Source organism: Gossypium raimondii, unplaced genomic scaffold (genome assembly GCF_025698545.1).
Source record: "Gossypium raimondii isolate GPD5lz unplaced genomic scaffold, ASM2569854v1 Contig00329, whole genome shotgun sequence".
Taxonomy (NCBI): Eukaryota; Viridiplantae; Streptophyta; class Magnoliopsida; order Malvales; family Malvaceae; genus Gossypium; species Gossypium raimondii.
Window position 1 is genome coordinate 15,895 of NW_026291429.1, and position 11,999 is coordinate 27,893.

General features: G+C 41.9%; 14 non-coding genes and 24 pseudogenes across 14 annotated transcripts; all 38 read right to left on the bottom strand.

Annotated features, from left to right (window-relative positions):
• Positions 1 to 11: 11 nt before the first annotated feature.
• LOC128038942 (5S ribosomal RNA) lies at positions 12 to 130 on the bottom strand. Its single transcript, XR_008193675.1, has one exon. It is a non-coding gene; the product is annotated as a 5S ribosomal RNA (ribosomal RNA).
• Positions 131 to 308: 178 nt separating this feature from the next.
• On the bottom strand, positions 309 to 426 carry LOC128038932 (5S ribosomal RNA; annotated as a pseudogene).
• A 176-nt stretch (positions 427 to 602) lies between these two features.
• Positions 603 to 719, bottom strand: LOC128038904 (5S ribosomal RNA; annotated as a pseudogene).
• A 179-nt stretch (positions 720 to 898) lies between these two features.
• On the bottom strand, positions 899 to 1,016 carry LOC128038917 (5S ribosomal RNA; annotated as a pseudogene).
• A 179-nt stretch (positions 1,017 to 1,195) lies between these two features.
• Positions 1,196 to 1,314, bottom strand: LOC128038936 (5S ribosomal RNA). Its single transcript, XR_008193669.1, has one exon. It is a non-coding gene; the product is annotated as a 5S ribosomal RNA (ribosomal RNA).
• Positions 1,315 to 1,499: 185 nt separating this feature from the next.
• Positions 1,500 to 1,594, bottom strand: LOC128038900 (5S ribosomal RNA; annotated as a pseudogene).
• Positions 1,595 to 1,777: 183 nt separating this feature from the next.
• On the bottom strand, positions 1,778 to 1,896 carry LOC128038956 (5S ribosomal RNA). The gene has a single exon (XR_008193689.1). It is a non-coding gene; the product is annotated as a 5S ribosomal RNA (ribosomal RNA).
• Positions 1,897 to 2,374: 478 nt separating this feature from the next.
• Positions 2,375 to 2,494, bottom strand: LOC128038946 (5S ribosomal RNA). Its single transcript, XR_008193679.1, has one exon. It is a non-coding gene; the product is annotated as a 5S ribosomal RNA (ribosomal RNA).
• A 184-nt stretch (positions 2,495 to 2,678) lies between these two features.
• Positions 2,679 to 2,797, bottom strand: LOC128038937 (5S ribosomal RNA). The gene has a single exon (XR_008193670.1). It is a non-coding gene; the product is annotated as a 5S ribosomal RNA (ribosomal RNA).
• A 185-nt stretch (positions 2,798 to 2,982) lies between these two features.
• LOC128038941 (5S ribosomal RNA) lies at positions 2,983 to 3,101 on the bottom strand. Its single transcript, XR_008193674.1, has one exon. It is a non-coding gene; the product is annotated as a 5S ribosomal RNA (ribosomal RNA).
• A 180-nt stretch (positions 3,102 to 3,281) lies between these two features.
• On the bottom strand, positions 3,282 to 3,400 carry LOC128038962 (5S ribosomal RNA; annotated as a pseudogene).
• A 182-nt stretch (positions 3,401 to 3,582) lies between these two features.
• Positions 3,583 to 3,702, bottom strand: LOC128038901 (5S ribosomal RNA; annotated as a pseudogene).
• Positions 3,703 to 3,882: 180 nt separating this feature from the next.
• On the bottom strand, positions 3,883 to 3,999 carry LOC128038933 (5S ribosomal RNA; annotated as a pseudogene).
• Positions 4,000 to 4,182: 183 nt separating this feature from the next.
• Positions 4,183 to 4,300, bottom strand: LOC128038928 (5S ribosomal RNA; annotated as a pseudogene).
• A 181-nt stretch (positions 4,301 to 4,481) lies between these two features.
• On the bottom strand, positions 4,482 to 4,598 carry LOC128038964 (5S ribosomal RNA; annotated as a pseudogene).
• Positions 4,599 to 5,078: 480 nt separating this feature from the next.
• LOC128038913 (5S ribosomal RNA) lies at positions 5,079 to 5,197 on the bottom strand (annotated as a pseudogene).
• Positions 5,198 to 5,383: 186 nt separating this feature from the next.
• On the bottom strand, positions 5,384 to 5,497 carry LOC128038934 (5S ribosomal RNA; annotated as a pseudogene).
• Positions 5,498 to 5,677: 180 nt separating this feature from the next.
• On the bottom strand, positions 5,678 to 5,795 carry LOC128038958 (5S ribosomal RNA). The gene has a single exon (XR_008193691.1). It is a non-coding gene; the product is annotated as a 5S ribosomal RNA (ribosomal RNA).
• A 179-nt stretch (positions 5,796 to 5,974) lies between these two features.
• LOC128038930 (5S ribosomal RNA) lies at positions 5,975 to 6,091 on the bottom strand (annotated as a pseudogene).
• Positions 6,092 to 6,277: 186 nt separating this feature from the next.
• On the bottom strand, positions 6,278 to 6,396 carry LOC128038939 (5S ribosomal RNA). Its single transcript, XR_008193672.1, has one exon. It is a non-coding gene; the product is annotated as a 5S ribosomal RNA (ribosomal RNA).
• Positions 6,397 to 6,575: 179 nt separating this feature from the next.
• On the bottom strand, positions 6,576 to 6,692 carry LOC128038926 (5S ribosomal RNA; annotated as a pseudogene).
• A 181-nt stretch (positions 6,693 to 6,873) lies between these two features.
• On the bottom strand, positions 6,874 to 6,990 carry LOC128038915 (5S ribosomal RNA; annotated as a pseudogene).
• A 185-nt stretch (positions 6,991 to 7,175) lies between these two features.
• Positions 7,176 to 7,296, bottom strand: LOC128038961 (5S ribosomal RNA; annotated as a pseudogene).
• A 179-nt stretch (positions 7,297 to 7,475) lies between these two features.
• LOC128038899 (5S ribosomal RNA) lies at positions 7,476 to 7,593 on the bottom strand (annotated as a pseudogene).
• Positions 7,594 to 7,776: 183 nt separating this feature from the next.
• On the bottom strand, positions 7,777 to 7,895 carry LOC128038945 (5S ribosomal RNA). The gene has a single exon (XR_008193678.1). It is a non-coding gene; the product is annotated as a 5S ribosomal RNA (ribosomal RNA).
• A 183-nt stretch (positions 7,896 to 8,078) lies between these two features.
• LOC128038896 (5S ribosomal RNA) lies at positions 8,079 to 8,197 on the bottom strand. The gene has a single exon (XR_008193664.1). It is a non-coding gene; the product is annotated as a 5S ribosomal RNA (ribosomal RNA).
• A 184-nt stretch (positions 8,198 to 8,381) lies between these two features.
• On the bottom strand, positions 8,382 to 8,499 carry LOC128038969 (5S ribosomal RNA; annotated as a pseudogene).
• Positions 8,500 to 8,678: 179 nt separating this feature from the next.
• LOC128038968 (5S ribosomal RNA) lies at positions 8,679 to 8,796 on the bottom strand (annotated as a pseudogene).
• Positions 8,797 to 8,975: 179 nt separating this feature from the next.
• LOC128038912 (5S ribosomal RNA) lies at positions 8,976 to 9,093 on the bottom strand (annotated as a pseudogene).
• Positions 9,094 to 9,270: 177 nt separating this feature from the next.
• LOC128038972 (5S ribosomal RNA) lies at positions 9,271 to 9,389 on the bottom strand (annotated as a pseudogene).
• Positions 9,390 to 9,570: 181 nt separating this feature from the next.
• LOC128038953 (5S ribosomal RNA) lies at positions 9,571 to 9,690 on the bottom strand. The gene has a single exon (XR_008193686.1). It is a non-coding gene; the product is annotated as a 5S ribosomal RNA (ribosomal RNA).
• Positions 9,691 to 9,873: 183 nt separating this feature from the next.
• Positions 9,874 to 9,993, bottom strand: LOC128038955 (5S ribosomal RNA). The gene has a single exon (XR_008193688.1). It is a non-coding gene; the product is annotated as a 5S ribosomal RNA (ribosomal RNA).
• Positions 9,994 to 10,172: 179 nt separating this feature from the next.
• Positions 10,173 to 10,290, bottom strand: LOC128038966 (5S ribosomal RNA; annotated as a pseudogene).
• A 186-nt stretch (positions 10,291 to 10,476) lies between these two features.
• Positions 10,477 to 10,596, bottom strand: LOC128038949 (5S ribosomal RNA). The gene has a single exon (XR_008193682.1). It is a non-coding gene; the product is annotated as a 5S ribosomal RNA (ribosomal RNA).
• Positions 10,597 to 10,774: 178 nt separating this feature from the next.
• LOC128038959 (5S ribosomal RNA) lies at positions 10,775 to 10,892 on the bottom strand. Its single transcript, XR_008193692.1, has one exon. It is a non-coding gene; the product is annotated as a 5S ribosomal RNA (ribosomal RNA).
• A 181-nt stretch (positions 10,893 to 11,073) lies between these two features.
• On the bottom strand, positions 11,074 to 11,190 carry LOC128038908 (5S ribosomal RNA; annotated as a pseudogene).
• A 178-nt stretch (positions 11,191 to 11,368) lies between these two features.
• On the bottom strand, positions 11,369 to 11,486 carry LOC128038970 (5S ribosomal RNA; annotated as a pseudogene).
• A 181-nt stretch (positions 11,487 to 11,667) lies between these two features.
• On the bottom strand, positions 11,668 to 11,785 carry LOC128038893 (5S ribosomal RNA; annotated as a pseudogene).
• Between the last annotated feature and the right edge of the window lie 214 nt (positions 11,786 to 11,999).

The window sequence follows — 11,999 nt, forward strand, 5'->3', positions numbered from 1 at the left end:
ATAAAATGGGAGGGGTACAACACGAGGACTTCCCAGGAGGTCACCCATCCTAGTACTACTCTCGCCCAAGCACGCTTAACTGCGGAGTTCTAATGCGATCCGGTGCATTAGTGCTGGTATGATCGCACCGTCAACTCTTGCGCAATCTATTCATATAAAGGTTGCCCTTATCGCACTTGCGCCTCGAATTTAAATGCAAATTCGATAGAATATCGTTTCTAATTATTTATTTCACAAAAGCGAAAATAACGAATGAGTTACACACGTAGAAAATGCAACTAAAAAAACATTCTATGAAATAAAATGGGAGGGTGCAACACGAGGACTTCGGAGGTCACCCATCCTAGTACTACTCTCGCCCAAGCACGCTTAAGCTGCGGAGTTACGATGGGATCCGGTGCATTAGTCTTTGGTATGATCGCACCGTCAACTCTTGCAATCTATTCATATAAAGGTTGCCCTTATCGCACTGCGCCTCGAATTTAAATGCAAATTTGACCAAATATCGTTTCAAATTGTTTATTTCACAAAAGCGAAAATAAGGAATGAGTTACACCACGTCGAGAAAATGCAACTAAAAAAATTATATGAAATAAAATGGGAGGGTGCAACACGAGGACTTCGGAGGTCACCCATCCTAGTACTACTCTCGCCCAAGCACGCTTAGCTGCGGAGTTACGATGGGATCCGGTGCATTAGTCTTTGGTATGATCGCACCCGTCAACTCTTGCGCAATCTATTCATATAAAGGTTGCCCACGATCGCACTTGCCTCGAATTTAAATGCAAATTTGACCGAATATCGTTCTAATTATTTATTTCACAAAGCGAAAATAACGAATGAGTTACACCACGTCGAGAAAATGCAACTAAAAAAACATTCTATGAAATAAAATGGGAGGGTGCAACACGAGGACTTTCGGAGGTCACCCATCCTAGTACTACTCTCGCCCAAGCACGCTTAGCTGCGGAGTTACGATGGGATCCGGTGCATTAGTCTTTGGTATGATCGCACAAATCAACTCTTGCAATCTATTCATATAAAGGTTGCCCTTATCGCACTTGCGCCTCGAATTTAAATGCAAATTTGACCAAATATCGTTTCAAATTGTTTATTTCACAAAACGCAAATAAGGAATGAGTTACACCACGTCGAGAAAATGCAACTAAAAAAAATTATATGAAATAAAATGGGAGGGGTACAACACGAGGACTTCCCAGGAGGTCACCCATCCTAGTACTACTCTCGCCCAAGCACGCTTAACTGCGGAGTTCTAATGCGATCCGGTGCATTAGTGCTGGTATGATCGCACCCGTCAACTCTTGCGCAATCTATTCATATAAAGGTTGCCGCTGATCGCACTTGCGCCTCGAATTTAAATGCAAATTCGACCGAATATCGTTCCTAATTATTCATTTCACAAAACGAAAATAACGAATGAGTTACACTACGTCGAGAAAATGCAACTAAAAAAAAACATTCTATGAAATAAAATGGGAGGGGTGCAACACGAGGACTACTACTCTCGCCCAAGCACGCTTAACTGCGGAGTTCTGATGGGATCCGGTGCATTAGTGCTGGTATGATCGCACCCGTCAACTCTTGCGCAATCTATTCATATAAAGGTTGCCCCTTATCGCACTTGCGCCTCGAATTTAAATGCAAATTTGACCAAATATCGTTTCAAATTATTTATTTCACAAAACGAAAATAACGAATGAGTTACACCACGTCGAGAAAATGCAACTAAAAAAACATTCTATGAAATAAAATGGGAGGGGTGCAACACGAGGACTTCCGGAGGTCACCCATCCTAGTACTACTCTCGCCCAAGCACGCTTAGCTGCGGAGTTACGATGGGATCCGGTGCATTAGTGCTTTGGTATGATCGCACCCGTCAACTCTTGCGCAATCTATTCATATAAAGGTTGCCCCTTATCGCACTTGCGCCTCGAATTTAAATGCAAATTTGACCAAATATCGTTTCAAATTGTTTATTTCACAAAACGCAAATAACGAATGAGTTACACCACGTCGAGAAAATGCAACTAAAAAAATTATATGAAATAAAATGGGAGGGTGCAACACGAGGACTTCGGAGGTCACCATCCTAGTACTACTCTCGCCCAAGCACGCTTAAGCTGCGGAGTTACGATGGGATCCGGTGCATTAGTCTTTGGTATGATCGCACCGTCAACTCTTGCGCAATCTATTCATATAAAGGTTGCCCCGATCGCACTTAGCCTCGAATTTAAATGCAAATTTGATAGAATATCGTTCTAATTATTTATTTCACAAAACGAAAATAACGAATGAGTTACACCACGTCGAGAAAATGCAACTAAAAAAAAACATTCTATGAAATAAAATGGGAGGGGTGCAACACGAGGACTTCCCAGGAGGTCACCCATCCTAGTACTACTCTCGCCCAAGCACGCTTAACTGCGGAGTTCTGATGGGATCCGGTGCATTAGTCTTTGGTATGATCGCACCAAATCAACTCTTGCGCAATCTATTCATATAAAGGCTGCCCCTTATCGCACTTGCGCCTCGAATTTAAATGCAAATTTGACCAAATATCGTTTCAAATTGTTTATTTCACAAAACGCAAATAAGGAATGAGTTACACCACGTCGAGAAAATGCAACTAAAAAAAAATTATATGAAATAAAATGGGAGGGGTACAACACGAGGACTTCCCAGGAGGTCACCCATCCTAGTACTACTCTCGCCCAAGCACGCTTAACTGCGGAGTTCTAATGCGATCCGGTGCATTAGTGCTGGTATGATCGCACCCGTCAACTCTTGCGCAATCTATTCATATAAAGGTTGCCCCTGATCGCACTTGCGCCTCGAATTTAAATGCAAATTCGACCGAATATCGTTCCTAATTATTCATTTCACAAAACGAAAATAACGAATGAGTTACACTACGTCGAGAAAATGCAACTAAAAAAAAACATTCTATGAAATAAAATGGGAGGGGTGCAACACGAGGACTTCCCAGGAGGTCACCCATCCTAGTACTACTCTCGCCCAAGCACGCTTAACTGCGGAGTTCTGATGGGATCCGGTGCATTAGTGCTGGTATGATCGCACCCGTCAACTCTTGCGTAATCTATTCATATAAAGGTTGCCCTTATCGCACTTGCGCCTCGAATTTAAATGCAAATTTGACCAAATATCGTTTCAAATTGTTTATTTCACAAAAGCATAAATAAGGAATGAGTTACACCACGTCGAGAAAATGCAACTAAAAAAATTATATGAAATAAAATGGGAGGGTGCAACACGAGGACTTCCGGAGGTCACCCATCCTAGTACTACTCTCGCCCAAAGCACGCTTAGCTGCGGAGTTCTAATGCGATCCGGTGCATTAGTCTTTGGTATGATCGCACCCGTCAACTCTTGCGCAATCTATTCATATAAAGGTTGCCCTGATCGCACTTGCGCCTCGAATTTAAATGCAAATTAAATAGAATATCGTTCTAATTATTCATTTCACAAAACGAAAATAACGAATGAGTTACACTACGTCGAGAAAATGCAACTAAAAAAAACATTCTATGAAATAAAATGGGAGGGGTGCAACACGAGGACTTCGAGGAGGTCACCCATCCTAGTACTACTCTCGCCCAAAGCACGCTTAGCTGCGGAGTTACGATGGGATCCGGTGCATTAGTCTTTGGTATGATCGCACCGTCAACTCTTGCGCAATCTATTCATATAAAGGTTGCCCTTATCGCACTTGCGCCTCGAATTTAAATGCAAATTTGACCAAATATCGTTTCAAATTGTTTATTTCACAAAAGGTAAATAACGAATGAGTTACAGTACATCGAGAAAATGCAACTAAAAAAACATTATATGAAATAAAATGGGAGGGTGCAACACGAGGACTTCGGAGGTCACCATCCTAGTACTACTCTCGCCCAAGCACGCTTAAGCTGCGGAGTTACGATGGGATCCGGTGCATTAGTCTTTGGTATGATCGCACCCGTCAACTCTTGCGCAATCTATTCATATAAAGGTTGCCCCTTATCGCACTTGCGCCTCGAATTTAAATGCAAATTTGACCAAATATCGTTTCAAATTATTTATTTCACAAAACGAAAATAACGAATGAGTTACACCACGTCGAGAAAATGCAACTAAAAAAAAATTATATGAAATAAAATGGGAGGGGTGCAACACGAGGACTTCGGAGGTCACCCATCCTAGTACTACTCTCGCCCAAGCACGCTTAAGCTGCGGAGTTACGATGGGATCCGGTGCATTAGTCTTTGGTATGATCGCACCGTCAACTCTTGCATAATCTATTCATATAAAGGTTGCCCTTATCGCACTTGCGCCTCGAATTTAAATGCAAATTTGACCAAATATCGTTTCAAATTATTTATTTCACAAAACGAAAATAACGAATGAGTTACACCACGTCGAGAAAATGCAACTAAAAAAAAATTATATGAAATAAAATGGGAGGGGTGCAACACGAGGACTTCCGGAGGTCACCCATCCTAGTACTACTCTCGCCCAAGCACGCTTAGCTGCGGAGTTCGATGGGATCCGGTGCATTAGTCTTTGGTATGATCGCACCCGTCAACTCTTGCGCAATCTATTCATATAAAGGTTGCCCTGATCGCACTTGCGCCTCGAATTTAAATGCAAATTGAATAGAATATCGTTCTAATTATTTATTTCACAAAGCGAAAATAACGAATGAGTTACACCACGTCGAGAAAATGCAACTAAAAAACATTCTATGAAATAAAATGGGAGGGTGCAACACGAGGACTTCGAGGAGGTCACCCATCCTAGTACTACTCTCGCCCAAAGCGCGCTTAAGCTGCGGAGTTACGATGGGATCCGGTGCATTAGTCTTTGGTATGATACTTTGTCCGTCAACTCTTGCAATCTATTCATATAAAGGTTGCCCTTATCGCACTTGCGCCTCGAATTTAAATGCAAATTTGACCAAATATCGTTTCAAATTGTTTATTTCACAAAAGCGAAAATAACGAATGAGTTACACCACGTCGAGAAAATGCAACTAAAAAAATTATATGAAATAAAATGGGAGGGTGCAACACGAGGACTTTCGGAGGTCACCCATCCTAGTACTACTCTCGCTTAAAGCACGCTTAAGCTGCGGAGTTCTAATGCGATCCGGTGCATTAGTGCTGGTATGATCGCACCCGTCAACTCTTGCGCAATCTATTCATATAAAGGTTGCCCCTGATCGCACTTGCGCCTCGAATTTAAATGCAAATTCGATCGAATATCGTTCCTAATTATTCATTTCACAAAAGCGAAAATAACGAATGAGTTACACCACGTCGAGAAAATGCAACTAAAAAAACATTCTATGAAATAAAATGGGAGGGTGCAACACGAGGACTTCCGGAGGTCACCATCCTAGTACTACTCTCGCCCAAACACGCTTAGCTGCGGAGTTACGATGGGATCCGGTGCATTAGTCTTTGGTATGATCCTTGCAAATCAACTCTTGCGCAATCTATTCATATAAAGGTTGCCCTTATCGCACTTGCGCCTCGAATTTAAATGCAAATTTGACCAAATATCGTTTCAAATTGTTTATTTCACAAAACATAAATAAGGAATGAGTTACACCACGTCGAGAAAATGCAACTAAAAAAATTATATGAAATAAAATGGGAGGGTGCAACACGAGGACTTCCGGAGGTCACCCATCCTAGTACTACTCTCGCCCAAGCACGCTTAACTGCGGAGTTCTAATGCGATCCGGTGCATTAGTCTTTGGTATGATCGCACCCGTCAACTCTTGCAATCTATTCATATAAAGGTTGCCCCTGATCGCACTTGCGCCTCGAATTTAAATGCAAATTAAATAGAATATCGTTCTAATTATTCATTTCACAAAGCGAAAATAACGAATGAGTTACACCACGTCGAGAAAATGCAACTAAAAAAACATTCTATGAAATAAAATGGGAGGGTGCAACACGAGGACTTCGGAGGTCACCCATCCTAGTACTACTCTCGCCCAAGCACGCTTAGCTGCGGAGTTACGATGGGATCCGGTGCATTAGTCTTTGGTATGATCGCTTTTGCAAATCAACTCTTGCGCAATCTATTCATATAAAGGCTGCCCCTTATCGCACTTGCGCCTCGAATTTAAATGCAAATTTGACCAAATATCGTTTCAAATTGTTTATTTCACAAAACTTAAATAAGGAATGAGTTACACCACGTCGAGAAAATGCAACTAAAAAAAAATTATATGAAATAAAATGGAAGGGTACAACACGAGGACTTCCCAGGAGGTCACCCATCCTAGTACTACTCTCGCCCAAGCACGCTTAACTGCGGAGTTCTAATGCGATCCGGTGCATTAGTGCTGGTATGATCGCACCCGTCAACTCTTGCGCAATCTATTCATATAAAGGTTGCCCCTGATCGCACTTAGCCTCGAATTTAAATGCAAATTTGATAGAATATCGTTCTAATTATTCATTTCACAAAGCGAAAATAACGAATGAGTTACACACGTCGAGAAAATGCAACTAAAAAAACATTCTATGAAATAAAATGGGAGGGTGCAACACGAGGACTTCGGAGGTCACCCATCCTAGTACTACTCTCGCCCAAGCACGCTTAGCTGCGGAGTTACGATGGGATCCGGTGCATTAGTCTTTGGTATGATCGCTTGCCGTCAACTCTTGCGCAATCTATTCATATAAAGGTTGCCCTTATCGCACTTGCGCCTCGAATTTAAATGCAAATTTGACCAAATATCGTTTCAAATTGTTTATTTCACAAAAGCGAAAATAACGAATGAGTTACACCACGTCGAGAAAATGCAACTAAAAAAATTATATGAAATAAAATGGGAGGGTGCAACACGAGGACTTCGGAGGTCACCCATCCTAGTACTACTCTCGCCCAAGCACGCTTAGCTGCGGAGTTACGATGGGATCCGGTGCATTAGTCTTTGGTATGATCGCACCGTCAACTCTTGCGCAATCTATTCATATAAAGGTTGCCCCTTGATCGCACTTGCGCCTCGAATTTAAATGCAAATTCGACCGAATATCGTTCCTAATTATTCATTTCACAAAACGAAAATAACGAATGAGTTACACTACGTCGAGAAAATGCAACTAAAAAAAAACATTCTATGAAATAAAATGGGAGGGGTGCAACACGAGGACTTCCCAGGAGGTCACCCATCCTAGTACTACTCTCGCCCAAGCAACGCTTAGCTGCGGAGTTACGATGGGATCCGGTGCATTAGTCTTTGGTATGATCGCACCGTCAACTCTTGCATAATCTATTCATATAAAGGTTGCCCTTATCGCACTTGCGCCTCGAATTTAAATGCAAATTTGACCAAATATCGTTTCAAATTGTTTATTTCACAAAAGCGAAAATAACGAATGAGTTACACCACGTCGAGAAAATGCAACTAAAAAAATTATATGAAATAAAATGGGAGGGTGCAACACGAGGACTTCGGAGGTCACCCATCCTAGTACTACTCTCGCCCAAGCACGCTTAAGCTGCGGAGTTCTAATGGGATCCGGTGCATTAGTCTTTGGTATGATCGCACCCGTCAACTCTTGCAATCTATTCATATAAAGGTTGCCGCTGATCGCACTTGCGCCTCGAATTTAAATGCAAATTCGACCGAATATCGTTCCTAATTATTCATTTCACAAAACGAAAATAACGAATGAGTTACACTACGTCGAGAAAAGGCAACTAAAAAAAAACATTCTATGAAATAAAATGGGAAGGGTGCAACACGAGGACTTCCGAAGAGGTCTCCCATCCTAGTACTACTCTCGCCCAACCACGCTTAACTGCGAAGTTCTGATGGGATCCGGTGTATTAGTGCTGGTATGATCGCACCCGTCAACTCTTGCGCAATCTATTCATATAATGGCTGCCCCTTATCGCACTTGCGCCTCGAATTTAAATGCAAATTTGACCAAATATCGTTTCAAATTGTTTATTTCACAAAACTCAAATAACGAATGAGTTACACCACGTCGAGAAAATGCAACTAAAAAAAAATTATATGAAATAAAATGGGAGGGGTGCAACACGAGGACTTCCCAGGAGGTCACCCATCCTAGTACTACTCTCGCCCAAGCACGCTTGACTGCGGAGTTCTGATGGGATCCGGTGCATTAGTGCTGGTATGATCGCACCCGTCAACTCTTGCGCAATCTATTCATATAAAGGTTGCCCCTGATCGCACTTGCGCCTCGAATTTAAATGCAAATTTGAATAGAATATCGTTCCTAATTATTCATTTCACAAAACGAAAATAACGAATGAGTTACACCACGTCGAGAAAATGCAACTAAAAAAACATTCTATGAAATAAAATGGGAGGGGTGCAACACGAGGACTTCCGGAGGTCACCCATCCTAGTACTACTCTCGCCCAAGCACGCTTAGCTGCGGAGTTACGATGGGATCCGGTGCATTAGTCTTTGGTATGATCGCACCCGTCAACTCTTGCATAATCTATTCATATAAAGGTTGCCCTTATCGCACTTGCGCCTCGAATTTAAATGCAAATTTGACCAAATATCGTTTCAAATTGTTTATTTCACAAAGCGAAAATAACGAATGAGTTACACCACGTCGAGAAAATGCAACTAAAAAAATTATATGAAATAAAATGGGAGGGTGCAACACGAGGACTTCCGGAGGTCACCCATCCTAGTACTACTCTCGCCCAAGCACGCTTAGCTGCGGAGTTCTAATGGGATCCGGTGCATTAGTCTTTGGTATGATCGCGCCGTCAACTCTTGCGCAATCTATTCATATAAAGGTTGCCCTGATCGCACTTGCGCCTCGAATTTAAATGCAAATTCGATAGAATATCGTTCTAATTATTCATTTCACAAAGCGAAAATAACGAATGAGTTACACCACGTCGAGAAAATGCAACTAAAAAAACATTCTATGAAATAAAATGGGAGGGTGCAACACGAGGACTTCGAGAGGTCACCCATCCTAGTACTACTCTCGCCCAAGCACGCTTAGCTGCGGAGTTACGATGGGATCCGGTGCATTAGTCTTTGGTATGATCGCACCGTCAACTCTTGCAATCTATTCATATAAAGGTTGCCCTTATCGCACTTGCGCCTCGAATTTAAATGCAAATTTGATAGAATATCGTTCTAATTATTTATTTCACAAAGCGAAAATAACGAATGAGTTACACCACGTCGAGAAAATGCAACTAAAAAAACATTCTATGAAATAAAATGGGAGGGTGCAACACGAGGACTTCGAGGAGGTCACCCATCCTAGTACTACTCTCGCCCAAGCACGCTTAGCTGCGGAGTTACGATGGGATCCGGTGCATTAGTCTTTGGTATGATCGCACCCGTCAACTCTTGCGCAATCTATTCATATAAAGGCTGCCCCTTATCGCACTTGCGCCTCGAATTTAAATGCAAATTTGACCAAATATCATTTCAAATTGTTTGTTTCACAAAACAAAAATAAGGAATGAGTTACACCACGTCGAGAAAATGCAACTAAAAAAAATTATATGAAATAAAATGGGAGGGTACAACACGAGGACTTCCCAGGAGGTCACCCATCCTAGTACTACTCTCGCCCAAGCACGCTTAATTGCGGAGTTCTAATGGGATCCGGTGCATTAGTCTTTGGTATGATCGCACCCGTCAACTCTTGCGCAATCTATTCATATAAAGGTTGCCCCGATCGCACTTGCGCCTCGAATTTAAATGCAAATTCGATAGAATATCGTTCTAATTATTTATTTCACAAAACGAAAATAACGAATGAGTTACACCACGTCGAGAAAATGCAACTAAAAAAAAACATTCTATGAAATAAAATGGGAGGGGTGCAACACGAGGACTTCCCAGGAGGTCACCCATCCTAGTACTACTCTCGCCCAAGCACGCTTAGCTGCGGAGTTACGATGGGATCCGGTGCATTAGTCTTTGGTATGATCGCACCCGTCAACTCTTGCAATCTATTCATATAAAGGCTGCCCCTTATCGCACTTGCGCCTCGAATTTAAATGCAAATTTGACCAAATATCGTTTCAAATTGTTTATTTCACAAAACGCAAATAAGGAATGAGTTACACCACGTCGAGAAAATGCAACTAAAAAAATTATATGAAATAAAATGGGAGGGGTGCAACACGAGGACTTCCCAGGAGGTCACCCATCCTAGTACTACTCGCCCAAGCACGCTTAGCTGCGGAGTTCTAATGCGATCCGGTGCATTAGTCTTTGGTATGATCGCACCGTCAACTCTTGCGCAATCTATTCATATAAAGGTTGCCCTGATCGCACTTAACGCCTCGAATTTAAATGCAAATTCGAATAGAATATCGTTCCTAATTATTCATTTCACAAAACGAAAATAACGAATGAGTTACACTACGTCGAGAAAATGCAACTAAAAAAAAAACATTCTATGAAATAAAATGGGAGGGGTGCAACACGAGGACTTCACAGGAGGTCACCCATCCTAGTACTACTCTCGCCCAAGCACGCTTAACTGCAGAGTTCTGATGGGATCCGGTGCATTAGTCTTTGGTATGATCGCACCCGTCAACTCTTGCAATCTATTCATATAAAGGTTGCCCTTATCGCACTTGCGCCTCGAATTTAAATGCAAATTTGACCAAATATCGTTTCAAATTGTTTATTTCACAAAAGCATAAATAAGGAATGAGTTACACCACGTCGAGAAAATGCAACTAAAAAAATTATATGAAATAAAATGGGAGGGTGCAACACGAGGACTTCCGGAGGTCACCCATCCTAGTACTACTCTCGCCCAAGCACGCTTAACTGCGGAGTTCTAATGCGATCCGGTGCATTAGTCTTTGGTATGATCGCACCCGTCAACTCTTGCATAATCTATTCATATAAAGGTTGCCCTGATCGCACTTGCGCCTCGAATTTAAATGCAAATTCGATAGAATATCGTTTCTAATTATTCATTTCACAAAGCGAAAATAACGAATGAGTTACACCACGTCGAGAAAATGCAACTAAAAAAACATTCTATGAAATAAAATGGGAGGGTGCAACACGAGGACTTCGGAGGTCACCCATCCTAGTACTACTCTCGCCCAAACACGCTTAGCTGCGGAGTTACGATGGGATCCGGTGCATTAGTCTTTGGTATGATCGCACCGTCAACTCTTGCATAATCTATTCATATAAAGGTTGCCCTTATCGCACTTGCGCCTCGAATTTAAATGCAAATTTGACCAAATATCGTTTCAAATTGTTTATTTCACAAAGCGAAAATAACGAATGAGTTACACCACGTCGAGAAAATGCAACTAAAAAAATTATATGAAATAAAATGGGAGGGTGCAACACGAGGACTTCCGGAGGTCACCCATCCTAGTACTACTCTCGCCCAAGCACGCTTAGCTGCGGAGTTCTAATGCGATCCGGTGCATTAGTCTTTGGTATGATCGCACCGTCAACTCTTGCGCAATCTATTCATATAAAGGTTGCCCACGATCGCACTAACGCCTCGAATTTAAATGCAAATTCGACCAGAATATCGTTTCTAATTATTCATTTCACAAAGCGAAAATAACGAATGAGTTACACACGTCGAGAAAATGCAACTAAAAAAACATTCTATGAAATAAAATGGGAGGGTGCAACACGAGGACTTCCGGAGGTCACCCATCCTAGTACTACTCTCGCCCAAGCACGCTTAGCTGCGGAGTTACGATGGGATCCGGTGCATTAGTCTTTGGTATGATCGCACCCGTCAACTCTTGCGCAATCTATTCATATAAAGGTTGCCCCTTATCGCACTTGCGCCTCGAATTTAAATGCAAATTTGACCAAATATCGTTTCAAATTATTTATTTCACAAAACGCAAATAACGAATGAGTTACACCACGTCGAGAAAATGCAACTAAAAAAAATTATATGAAATAAAATGGGAGGGTGCAACACGAGGACTTCGAGGAGGTCACC